Genomic DNA, 13,814 nt, shown 5'->3' on the forward strand with positions numbered 1-13,814 from the left:
ATCCACAAGCAGTGCCAGGAACATGCAGAGGGGGTGCTTTGGGTACAGCCTTTTCCCCAGGTTAATGAGGAGGTGTGGGAAAAGGGGGCAGAAGACACCTGAGGGGGGGAATTTTTGACCTTGCTAATCTCCATGACGGCAAAGTAGGTTCTGCTGTTTCTGCTCAATATGTGATTTTTGGTGGCCTCATAGTACCTAAAGGATGAGAACAGCATGCGGCCATCCCCATGTCTCAAGACTCTTCCCAGTACCTCAGCCCCCCCGGTTGCTCCCTGTGGCTTTGGGTGTGTGGCTGTCCCCTCTGATCTGCAGGGTAAAGTGCCATCCCCACCACCTAGATGGGGCTTCCCACTGCTGGCTCTGTCCATATCCCCCACACTCAGGGCAAGGCAAGTCCCATGCTCCTGAAGTCCTGCTCCTTGTGGGGTAGAGGTTTTAAAAGTCAGGACTTTTCCCCATTTAAAAAAAAAAAAAAAAGTTTTTCCTCTTTACCCATGTTTGCCCGGTGAAAGTTGAGTCAAAGTGTACTCAGAGACACTGAGGTTTGTTTTTCTATCACTTTTCTGAGCAGTTCAAACACTGTAATTTCAGCATGTGGTTCAGCTGACTGCCATCCACCTCTCTGCACTCTACAGAGCACATCATCCATAGGTGATGGGTCTTTAAGGGGTAATTTATGAATATTTTTTTCCTTCTTCTGGCTTCCTTCCAGCCCCAAATCACTGAAAAAGAGCTCATGAGCCTGGGGTGGGTGGGAGGAGGGGGTGAGAGACATGCATTTTTAAAAGGAAAAGAGGTTAAAATTACAGCAGGGCTGGAAATGTTTGGAGGAAGGGGCAGGATGACAGTCCTTGCACCCCCTCTGCCTTGCATAGCTTTGGGTTTCACTCTCAATGCATTCCCCATCCATGGCAAGAGGGCAAGAAAATGGATGTGAGTGACATCTGCTGTCTTACATCAAATTAAAAACTTTATAGTTGGAAGAAAAGAAGGAAAACCCCCAATATCTTCTGACCTCCCTGGCAAGGATGCTTGCTTCTGCAAAGGGCAGGGAAACGAAACGCGCCCGATTTTTGACGCGTCGTTTTTCAGGCTCTTCAATTACGGCCCGCAAGCCGGCGGTCGCCTGCTGAGTGGCGCTGTCGTTCGCACTCCCCATCTTCCTGTCGGCTGGTCGTGGCAGGAGGTCACGCAGCGTGAGCGGGCTGATTTATGGGCTCGCCGGAGCGCACAAAGGCTTTCGGAGGAAGTCAGAGCTCTCCTGCCGCCGCGCTTTCAAGGCTGGCGGGGCTGAGCTGCCTCGCAGATGAGGCCGTGGCACCGGGAGCGTGGTGCGGTGTTTGCTGTCATTTTTAGCAAGCGACGGTGGAGGAAAAAACGAACACAAACTCAGTGCATTGGTATTTCACCTCTATTATTCAACGCTTTTCTTTTAGAGAGGATGCTGCTCAGTGATGCTGTGGTGTGGCCACTGCTGCCCATCTCCACAGCAGTCCAGCCCTCGTCCTCCACCTGCTTTGCTCCCGTTGGGTTTTCCTCCATCAGCTCCACATGGCTGAGTCTACGTCTGTCCTACACCTGAGCCAAGCAAAGGCTGCGGTCACCCAGGTAAAAAGGGTGAGAGCTGAGTTAAAGGTCTTGGATGTCAAAACTCTGGTCCACGTGAGAGAGGAGTTCCCATGGCCCCATGTGTCCCCATAGCTGTGTTGATTTATGATGTTGATCTTGATAAAGAGAGATTAAATGCTCGTTTCACACCCTTTTTCTTTTATACATTAAATAATAGATGGAAACATCCTTGAGTTATTAAAGGTAATGTGATGTTACCTTCTTTAGGTAAACACATAGATGGACAGCATTTTAATTTTTTGTGGATATCCCCCATGTCCTTACCATAATGATTGTAAATCTCTTTTGAAAAATAATAATTGTGTAAAGCATAAAGTATATTCCTTTATTTTATGTCTGGGAGAGCCACCGGGAGGGTAGTTACTGTAACACTGATGTGTGTGTGTGTGTTATGAATGCATCAATACGTATCTATATTTAGATTATATATTGATATATTTAGAGTAACATGATGCATATAAACATTTTCTTTTTCACTTAGGAATGAATGAGGGGAAAAAAAACAAGTTCCCTGGCCCTGAAATTCAATGAAAAATTACACTTCAAAGTATCTGACTGTATTGAGACAGGAAATACTGCAACAGGAGTTTTTCTTGCACTGGTTCATCACGGTGTTGGATACAGTTAAAGGAAAAGTTTGCATGAGTCTTCTACAGCAAATCAAAATGGTTCAGTGAAACAAAACAGCTTTGAAGGGACCACCTACCATAAACATTATTCTGAAAGACTAAATTCTTAGCACAAGCATCCAAAGAGTAAATGATAAACAGATGAGGGCACAAACTGAAATTTCACAGAGTTGTAACTTTAACTTTCTGCATGTGTCGAAGAAATACGCCTCTTAAAAGAGCAGCGGAGCTGTTTACTATTAACAGCATCACTTTATTTATATACACAGCACCCAGCGCTGTTCTGATCCACTTGATGCAGTGCTTGAAGGGGTTATGCCTTGGCTGCCAAGCTACAGTTTCATTGACTGTAGTATAACTTTGCTGAGCACTGGTGTATGCCTACATTACAGCAATCAGCTTGTATGGATTTTTTTTCATCTTTAGGTGCTCTATGTAGCATATTTCCAGGTATATGCAACTTATACTACTGACTGCAGCAGCTGTAATGCAAATTCAGGCATTTAAGAGCCATGGATTGGCTTTTTTTGTTCCCTTCCGTGAAGCTGCCCATCACTTTTGGGCCTCCATAGTGTCCACCAGCATCCTTCTCCCATTCATGCCACTCACTCTGCTCTGCCTTGATATTAGTTTCCAAACAATTTCTGCTACTCTAATTTTGCCACCATTTTAAAAAAATGCTGTATGAGTTTGGTACAGCATTTCTTGTGCATTGGGAAAGACGACCTCACTGTATTGCCACTATATGCCTGGAGTTGAATTTAAGGAGGAATTAGGAACGTGGCTTTGAAAATGCCAAACAAAGTCACTTGAACACACTAATCACTTCAATACATCAAGAGTTGTGCAGATGATATTTATGGCTGTGGAAAAAAAAAAAAAGAAAAAGAAAGAAAAGAAGCATATTTTGCTGGCTTTTGACTCACTGTAAAAATCTTGGAGTAGTCTGAAAAAAAAAAAAAACTGAAATACGAGGGCAGTAATTTCTCAGGCTAAATGAAACACACCCACAAAGTTCATTTGTAATAAATAAAAAGAGTAAATAAAAGGGACTAATGAACAAACTGTTTGCCTTTCACAAGAAGCTGTGGAGCCCTGAGCTCCCAAGTGCTTGATCCCAGCAGCCGCTGGCAGTCCCAGGCCTCCCAGTGAATCATTCCTGGCATTTATAAATATACTCCTAACCAGTGAGCTGTCAGTAAATTAAAACAAATACATAGTTTAACATAATTAAATGTCTGAGGAGATGCTTGCCTTCCCCTGCTTCTCTATCCTCGCCTCCTCCTCCCATGGGCCCTTGTAAGAGACACACAGATTCACAAGAAAGTGCACATATCCAGCGCAGTCACTGTTAAAACCATTTATTTTTCATTGGCAAACCAGACTGATGTCTACAAGCCCTTCTACCCACTGTAAAAGCAACAGTCATGACTCTCAAAGCTTTCCAATTGCTGATAGATATCATATCTCTACAAGAGATCACTCTGCACCATTCTTTTACCTTGGGCTGGCTTGCTGCTGATGATAGAAATGGCTGAAAAAATATTTGCAACAACTGTCCCTGCTCAATGTCTGGATATATTTGTGTCTGCAGTCCCTCTGCTTGCTTCACCCATCACTGAATGCTTCTTAAAATCTTGAAACAAGAAGTGTTAAGCTGCTACAGCTGAAAGAAATGTACACAGTCTAAACCCTTTTGATTTTGGAAGTGTCACACCGTTGTCACAGCCTGACATGCCTGCTTAGATGTGTCTTACACAGTAGAAATGAGGTTGACAAATGCCACCCTCTAGAGACACCACCGCAGTCCAGCACAACTGAGCATCTCGTGGAGAATGAGGCACCCAGTGCTCCTGGGGCGACATTTAAATTCCTAGTTATAAACAAGGGCATTTTTGGACTGATCTGAGGGTTTAGCATCTTCTTGGCCCCCAAAATTAAATTTTCATTTCCAAGGGAGGGGACCCTTTGCTGTGCACCTGGGGAAACACCCCCTCTTCACCATTTACTACCAGTGAACCTGGCATTTCAAGATGGTGGTTTGATAAAGGCCCAAGGATGGTTGGGATGCCTGTGCACAGCTGGAACCTTTAACTACCACACTTAAGTATAATTTTCTGTAAAGTCACTTTCTCTGATCCTTAGTTTGGAAAGTGCACAAAGCCCACAGGTCCATGAGCGTTCCTCACCAACATGGGCCCCAGACTGAACTGAGCTTGCATGGTCTTGTGTGAAGAAAATTGAGCGGTGCCACGTAGTGGTGCACTTGAAAGTGCCCATGGGTATGTGGCCAAATCTCATGAAGCCAAGAGGAGAGGTCCCTTCGCTTTGGGGTTACCTCTGGGTGCTAGCGATAGCTCAGGAGGGAGCTTGTTCTCTTCATATTTGGAAAGAAAGAACAGTCAACAGGCCTAAATCCAGAGCATTTCATGGTCCAAACCCCAACCTTTTAGCAAGGAGTCAACACAGGGCCAGTTTTCAGGTGCTCCATGTTACTGGCCGTGGCCAAAGGACACTGGGACTGGCCTGAAATGGTGATGGTGTTTGCTCTCCATGTCTTTCCACACTGGGATCCCCAACAACAGGGTTGGGAAAGAGCTAGCTCATGCTCCATGGCTGATGGGCTTCAGTTTGTGTGCGCCTCCATCCAGGCTTTAATGAAAGGATCCCAGGCAAAATCCGTTCATCTGTAGTCTCTCATTTCAATGCATCCCTAAATATACTGTGTGCATCCTGGGGAACTGGTAACCTACTATCAAGGGCCTGATACTGTGAAATGTGGAGCAATTCCTGGGAGGTGCAGCTCCCAGGGAGCTGCAGGCGCTCCCAGAAGTCCCTCAGCATTTTGCAGTACTGGGCCCCAAATAAACAGGGAGAGTTATTCCAAGGTCTGCAAACCAAAGCAAGGATCCAACCCAAGCCAGCTCTTGCCCTGTGTTATTTGCATCTTGCTATGTTTAACTCCAGATCACAGTTTTTAGTAAATTGGGCTTGAAAATTATTTGAGCAGGTTAGAATTTGGCTGGCAGCTGGCAAACCTTGGGTAGTTATTTCCTGTTCCTGTTATTCAGCTACTTTTACATTTGTCAGAGTTAATGCAGTAGGCTTTTAGCAGCATACCTCTTCTGTTTAGGCTGGAAAGTCTATAAGAGAGCAGGACGATGACCTTCCCCTCCATGAACTGTGGCAACCAGCCCTGCTGCTCGAAACTTCAAGATGGGCTTGTGGTAGTGGCCAGGAGTGGGATGTGGGCTCTCCAACTTCACTTCATAGATCTGGATATGCCAAATCTGGAGGCACTCTGGCAAATAATCCATAATAGGGGTGGCCAAAACTTCATTTGCCAAGATTTCATCCCTCAAAGAATATATGTGTTCACCTAAAGCTCTGCACATTAATCTTGGTCCCACTGTGTAAAACGAAATAATTTGCCTTTTTTTTTTTTTCCTGAAGATTCTTGCCAACAAACATGGTGACACAGGGATGACTTTTGGCAATGAGACTGCAGGAGAAGCTGAGCTTTCTGGATGCTGCCTTGCTGCAGCACCAAAAAACAGCTATTAATAGGGTTGCATGGTGGCCGAGTATGACTGATTGAGTAATGTCTGACTTCAGAAGCAGCTCACGCAGAAGATGAACTTTCTCATAGAATGGACCCTCATGCGGTTTTGCTCTCAGTCAGCTTTCTTTTTGAAAGCTCCAGAGTTAAAGAAAGGCTAACCAGCCCACGTGCAACAATTGGCAAGAAAGAGATTTAAAATGGGAGCCTCCCAGGGTGTCGGCCACACAGCAGGAGTGTCACTGCTACACGATGAGACTCCACTCTCGCCTTTTGCAACAAAAAGCATCCCTTGGCTAATCATCAAGCCTTACTTAATCTAATCATCATTTCAGTTCCGAGCTTTAATTCAGTACATTGCTTGCAGAGCATAATACTTTCTTTTTACCACTTTCTTTCACTTTACTACTTCACCGAAAAATAAAATAAAAAAATTATAAACTTGGAGTTAGAGACTTGATATCTCTTAATCTGCTGCATCAGATGTTTCACTACAATTTTTTATTTTTTATTTTTTTAAAGGAAAAATATTCTAAGTGAAAGAGCTAAGTCCTGTGTTTGAAAAGTACATTTTTTTTATGGGGACCAAATGCTGGCTTGAACGCCTTCACTATGCTCTGCTCTTTATGCTGCCCTTTAGTGTTAGCTATATTAAACATGCTCAGTCTCCCGAAGCTGCACTTTTCATCTTATGGTAGCTTCATTACTACTTAATTAGTGAACAATTCTAGGGCAGTGAGACACTTGCCTTTGTTTTTTATCAACCACTGTGACACACAGGATAGTATCACTTTCAGTGTAGGAACATGGCCAAAAAAAACATAATTGCCATTGTTATCCCATCCTGTGTGTGAGCATTGGGTAAGTGGACATTGCTGGCGAGGAGTCAGATAATTATAGGGCTGAACTCCGCTGAATAATGCAAAATTGAAACCATTCAGGCCATCGTGGTTTCTGGGATGCTTCTTGCTTGAGTGAAACCTACTCACATGAGGAAGGGTTGGCTGCTGGGATGTAGTTTTGGGCAAGAAGGACTGGATTTAATTTCACCCTAGCCAGCCCAAACACGGTGCTATTTGTGTGTGCTCTTCCCCAGTACAGGAGTGTAAATGCTTTCTTAGGCATCCCCTGGGGTGCAACACTGGGGAACGATGCCCAGAATTTACCTTTTAACCACCTGTAGAGTATACATGATAATGCATGTGCTACTTGGTGATCATGGTACCATAACAGACAGATTTTCTTCAGGTGTTGAGTTGTTGGAAAAGGTCGTTTGGAAATAAGGACAAGAAAGGAATATCCCATGTCCTGGGGAAAAAGGACTGATGCCCTGCTTGTAGGCAGATGTGAAGATACCTGTATTCTTGCTGTGCAGCTCTACACGGGCAGCTCTAGAGACTTTTGCTCATGTACCCTTGATATCTTTCACTCTATCCTTGGAAGAGCTTTGCTGAAGCCACCATACACCAGGGCTGAACTGGGCTCAACGCTATGCCAAACTGGGATGTGGGCAGTGGTGTGGTTTTGCTGTTCTGCCAAAAATTGAACCCTGCCATCCTCCTCTCATTCTGCACCATGCTTAATCTGCTTTGAGGAATATCAGGTCCTTCCAGTACCCGGCAAATGACTCCTATGACAAGGAAGGTCACTTTGTGTTCGTGTGCGCCATCAGGTAAAACATGGCATGAGTTTTGCAGGCACAAGCCCTCTCACTTCCTGATGCCATGGCAAGCCACACACTCAGCTTTACTGCTTCCCCCAGCCCAGGCTGAGTCAAAAAGAAAATTTCAACACAAATTAAGATTAAGGGATAGAAGATGATAGAGTTTTCTGCTGTTGCCAACTGAAAAGAAAAATAGGTTTTGAACTGCAGCAGCAGAGGGCAGAAAATAGGATGCTCTTGGGAGACCTCCAACCACCATCCTGCAGTACTGCACCATGAGATAAATCCTGAACCAAACTTAACTCTAATAATGTTTAAAAAGCTTCATGGAACCACAGAAATGGAGTTGAGGAGAGGGTAAAGAGCTGAACCTAACTGTCAAACCTGTGATGGTGAGAATAGCTGCATCCAAGCTGAAAGTGGCACACAAACATAAGAGTTCCTTGACATGCAACACATGGGACTCCTTTTTTGGTCATTTCACTTTAAAAAATAATTTGTTTCGGGTCCCTGTTTTGCTAGACTGTCAATCCTTTAAGCACAACAGGGCTGGTTCCTTGTTGGGGAATAACCACAAGCCAATTAGAAGTTAAATTGTTGAGCAGTATGCATCTAATTGAAGTCTCTACTTTCTGCCTGCTATTTTTAGTGTTTGGGCCAAGCTGCAGCTCCACGTAGGGTATAATCATGTTTATTTAAGAGCAACATGTACCTCAGTGAGAAAAATAAAATTCAGCAGGCAGAGCTGTTTTTTACCAAATATACATGGGTGGGTGGTACACTTCAGGTCTAGACTGCTCTTTCTCCCTTGTACGCTATCTCACATCGGGCATGCATTCTTTTTGCTTCAAGACTATGCCTGCAATATGTGTGCATACATGCCTTAATGCAAAGCACACCTTCCCCATTCTTTTATTGCCTTTTATTGCCATCTGCTATCAGCATTTCCAAATTCTCTTCCAGGTACATTGGGGCAGTAACAAGAGACCCTGGTTGTGCTGGAGCAGATAGGTGGGCTGATACACTTGTCACTTAGAAGACAAAAAACTGAAGGAGATGCCACCAGTCAGTCCTGAGCATCTTCCTCTTCCCAAGGGGGATTTTGGGGTTATTTTGAGTAAGCTCTCAGGTGTTTAAGGAACAATTTGAAGGATGACAGCAAAGCGTCTGTGTGTGTTTCTGTGAGGCTTCCAGCAAGGGGAGGCATAGGAAATGGTTATTTGCTGGAGGTTTTCAATATCTGGGCTCTAAAAGGTCACAGGACTGGTAGGACTGGGATGGGACAACCTCAGCAATAAATTTGATGCCTTGGAAATGAAGACAATTTTGTCTGCATTTGAGATGGTGAGCAAGGATCCATGTAGCTTGGGGTGGAAGCAGAAGGACAAGGGAACCAAATCCCATCAAAACCAGGGAAAGAAAAAGATCTTTTCAGCAACTTGTCAAGTGGACATAAGAGGCCTGAGACAAGTCAGAAATAAATCACAGGGGGGGCAGTCATGCGACATGATGTTGGGTTGCAAATGAGACCACCAGGTCTGAACCATAGGAGGAGGAGAAGATCATGGGATAACGAGACAACCATGCTGGACCTGTGTAGGGCACCAGAGTGGAGACGAGCAGATTTGTAATGTGAAGCTCAGCCTGAATGATGAGGGACGGAGAGCTTAAGAGCTTTAAAAAGTTTTTTAGCCAGGGGTTGCAACTGGAGCTCTGGCTCTGCCGAAACACCACATCAGTCATCTTAGCTTTAGGAGTGATAAGAAGGGAGATAGGGAAGATGATGTGTGCCTTAAAGAGGTCTGAGAATGGGTTGAGGCAGCTATTTCTCTAGCCTGCCTGTACCGTGACTCCCTGTCACAACCTCATCGGCTTGTTTCCTTAAAACACCCTGAGGAAGTAAACAAAAATGAGGACCCAGGAAAATCCAGTATTATTCTTTTTCTTAGTAGCATCTGATTTTCTTATTCACCTCTATCTTATATATGTCTGTTGAATAGCACATGTGTATGCCACATCCCACACACTGTGAGGAAAAGTGCCCCTTTTCAGGAATTTTGAGTACATTCCTCTCTCACCACAAAGGGGATTGAGTTTGTCTCAGTGAAAAAGCCATAGATTTTATTCAAGATATTCCCACATTGATTTCTCCCATCTCAATGGCTCTGCAAAATAACAGTGCTAAACAAAACCCAGCAGCACCCATCTTAAATACCACCCATCTGGAAACATACACCCCAGAACTTCATTCTAAACCACAAAGCATGTGTCCTTGCTCCTTATCTTTCACAACATTTGATGTTAAATCTTCAGACAGAGTTGATTCAAAAGTTATCAAAATGATGTTTGCAAGGAAGAAATAAAACTGAAATGCCAATGTTTTGATACTCAGCAATATTTAAGGCGTAAAATAAGAAATTGTGGTCATTGAGTTACCCAGTTGTTCCTACAGAGCACACTTAGCTCTGTGATGGGAAGGTGGCATTCCATTTTTAATGACAGTGAAGGAATTTAACAATAATAAACTAAGCAGTAGTAAGAAGTTGTGACAACAATGGAAACTCTAGCTTTGAAAGCATCTTGCTTTACTATTTACATTATTTAAACAACATTATTTAAATCCACAGGTAATGTTTTCCCACAGCTTAAGACAGACTCAGATCTAAATAAGGATCAAGATACCTAAATAATAAGAGTGGGGCTCCCTAGGCTGTTGCACTTCTGGCACAGTGAAGAATTGCCTAAGCACAAAAGCTGGAAAAGACCATCAGGAACCCTGCCTTGGGACCATCCCCATCTCCAGGGCAGGTTTAAAGACTTATTGAACCTGCTTCCCCTGCTCTAAGGGCTGTGCTTGGGTTGCACAGCTGTATTCACAACAATGCAGTAAATGGGGAATGTCATGAGCCTGTAGGACATGCCACCACCCGTAGGACATGCCAGCAGGACCCTGTGCGATGTCAGAAAATTTCTGGGGCAGAACGTGGGCTTTTCCCAAATGCAGAACCAAAGTTTAGTAACTTTGATATGTTGAACAGTGGGTGGGAACAGGAGAAAGAAAAAAAAAAAAAAGGAAAAAAAAAACAGGCATGCAGGCTGCAGCTAATACCTGGGGTTGCTCAACAGCAAAAAGATCAGGCACTAGACAGCTTTCAGGCATTAACAGTACTCTCCGCTGGTTTCCCAATGTTTCTTTTGTGAACTTCAATAACAAAAGGTCAAATTGGAACCTAGAGGGTAGCGTGCAACTCAATATTCAATGTGTCAGTGAACTTCTTAAAAGCAATAAAATCTGGAAGATCTGCAAGAGAGAAAAACTAATATTCTTCTGTCCAGCTGTTTGCTGGCAGCTCTGGCATTTTTAAAATGCTGTCTTACAAAGAAGACTCCTGTGGCAACAAGTATTATTAATCCACAAGACAAGTAAATTCACAGAGACAGAAAGAGGAGATGCTGCTGGAAAAAAAAGGAACCTGCCAGAATTATGTGCCATGTCAATTCCTTGTCCCAAGGTATCTAAAAATATCTTGATGGGCTTAAAAAGCAATCCAAAAATATTTACAGGTCAGATGAAGGCTGGAGGTCTCTTTTCCCAACAGTCCAACAATTGAACAGTGTTTTGCAAGAACATGATATCAAAGAATGTATGATAAGCTATTTGCAGCTCTAGAAAAAACTCATATGATGAAAATTTCAATGCATGTGACCAGTGCTTCAGTGTCATGAATTGCAGGAAGGGTTTTCCTCCCCCTCACTGGTCAGTGCCTCCGTGTAGTGCAGGAGGACTTCTGCAGCTGCTGCTGGCCTTCACCAACAATGAACTCGAGATGTTATCAGATCCTGAGCTCCTGGGAGAATACAAAATTCTAAACCAAGAATTAAAGCATAAATAATTTGGGTCACACAGGCCTCCCTTCTTGGTTATCAGGCAATTAGGCTGCTACAAACCAATGCTGCAGGCTTTCTGGTGGAACATCAGACAGCTTGGACAAAGAACACCTAACTCAGGAACAGGGTGAGCTCTTTATCACTCTGCTGGAAGTAGAGCAGGCCACCAGCATGAGGCCAAGTTTCACAGGTTAGAAGCAGCAAAGTCCCTGTCTGCCCCCAGAAGACTTCTCTCTTAGTAGCAGAGCTCCCAGCCCATGATGGGAACAACACTTTAATACTGCTCATAATGATGCTCATAATGAGCAGTCTTGATGAGAGAGAGCCAAGACAACATCTAACATGTATAAGCCTTCCCCAAAAATTCACATACATAATCTGGAGCAATGCTGAGTCTGGGTAGGAGCACTGAATGGAGGTGCTGGCCCCAGCCAATCGGGGTGTGCAGGCATCCCTGGGGCTGGCTACTGCTTCCACCCAGACTCCTACAGAGATGCAAAATACAAATGCTTTTGTAGCTGTTTTCTCCATTACCTCAGCAAAGAGGCGTGAACAAAAGTAGTGTATGCCCCAGAACCGTGAGTGTTAAGAATTTAAAAAGCTGCACCTAGAAGCAGACTTCTGCACAAAGGCTATGGGATATAAACTCACGAGCCCATGAGATTAAGTGGTCCCTCTGGATGGGGGTGGCACCAAGTCTGGTCTAAAGCAGCTTTGGGCTCTTCCCTCACCCCTGTCTGAATGCAGCCTGTGTGGCCTCACGTGTGAGCTGCAGGACTCCAAGTAGGGGAAAAGATCCAGGACCGCTCGCTATCGTGGCCATTAGTCATCCCCCAGCGCAGGCTGGGCTGCAGCCAAAAGAAGTTATGTTTCTGGGATGATCATTTATGGTCAGGCATGCCTTCTGATAGAGGCAGCTAAACCTTGCTAACGTGAGACGTCTGGGACAGCAAAGCCACCACAATGGGGAAGGATCAGCCCAGGCCAGCCCATGGGAGGACAGACATTTGTGATGGAAAACAGCACCATTAGCATTTTGCTTTTCCACCTCCCAACCCACACAGCCTGCTCTCTCAAAAGCTGAGGAAGAGAAGAAAAAAAAGCAAAACAGAAAAAAAACTTTTCATTAGACAAGGAGTCAAGCGAGGCTCTCCACTCTTCTAACAAACAGACGGCAACAGGACCTTCTGTACCCTCCCTTCTCACTCTGCTACCTAATCAGTGGTGAGATGCTCCTGCAAGCTTTTAAAATGAGTTTCGGTTTTGATTTACTTTCTCTTGTGTGAATCCAATTTGTTCTGAAAGGGAAGCATGAGGTCCAGGTCCTGAAGTGCCTCCTGTACATCATGAGGCCAGCTGTAAGGCTGCAGAACAGCACGAGGAATCAGCAGAAAATGGGGAATTAATATTAAGACACAAGCTCAAAACAACACCGAAACGCTCACATCTGTGGCACATTGGTCCTCAGGATGGAAAAAAAAAAAAAAAAAAAAGGAAATGAACCAATTTTTGAACATATTCTGCTATATTTTGGCACAGGAAAGCCTTTCATTCACTGATGGACTCAAAATATGCCAACGCCACTTGTTGTCATACAAACCCTGACCCAGGGATATTAAGGTGGGCACAGTGACATTAAATATTTCCTTTTTTTGTTTGTTTGTTTGTTTGTTTTTTGAAAGCTCATCCACCTCATGGTAAAAGCTGCCTGACAAACTGCTCAACTAGAAGTCCTTCATTCGGCACAACAGACACAGGGCTGAGGATGCAATGGGCTCAGAGGCACTGCTGGCTTGCCAGGGACGTGCCTCCAGTGATGGAGCTCTTGCACAGTCACTTATTCTTCTCAAAATCAGCATCTTCACCAAATTACACTTTTTAAAGGAGGTTTAGTTATTTTTTTTTAAATAAATTAAATTGATAGACCAACCCTTCCCTGTCTCTGACACCCACATACATACCCCCAGAATGCTTTCACAAACAGCCAACATCAAGGCCCTTTGGATTTAAAAAAATAAACCAAAATAATTTAAAAAAAAAAAAAAAAGAAAGAAAACCAAAACCAACCCCCAGACACCTATAATATCATCCTCCCCACTGCCAATAATCAGTATTTAGAGAGCATTTACCTCAGGTGGTAATCACACCCAAAGCTTCAATTCCTATGGATGTGCCTTGTCCCCAGGTGATTTAATTTATGAGTTTCCATGTTGTGGCCATGAGCTGCACAACATGGTTGTGTGCAGGGCTTGTTTTAAACTTACTGGGTGGTCAGACCATCTCATTCCTGCATTGTAAGGAACAAAATTAGGCACCAAGTCACCGCCTTGATACCATTGATAGTTCTGCAGCCCTCCCCTACCTTCCCTTTGTCATCTCTTCTCAAGCTGAACAGAGTTGCCAAGCCTTTCATTGGATGGGAGCACACCCTCTCCTCCTTGTCCGT

Source organism: Anser brachyrhynchus (assembly GCF_964034855.1).
Source record: "Anser brachyrhynchus genome assembly, chromosome: 6".
Classification (NCBI taxonomy): Eukaryota; Metazoa; Chordata; class Aves; order Anseriformes; family Anatidae; genus Anser; species Anser brachyrhynchus.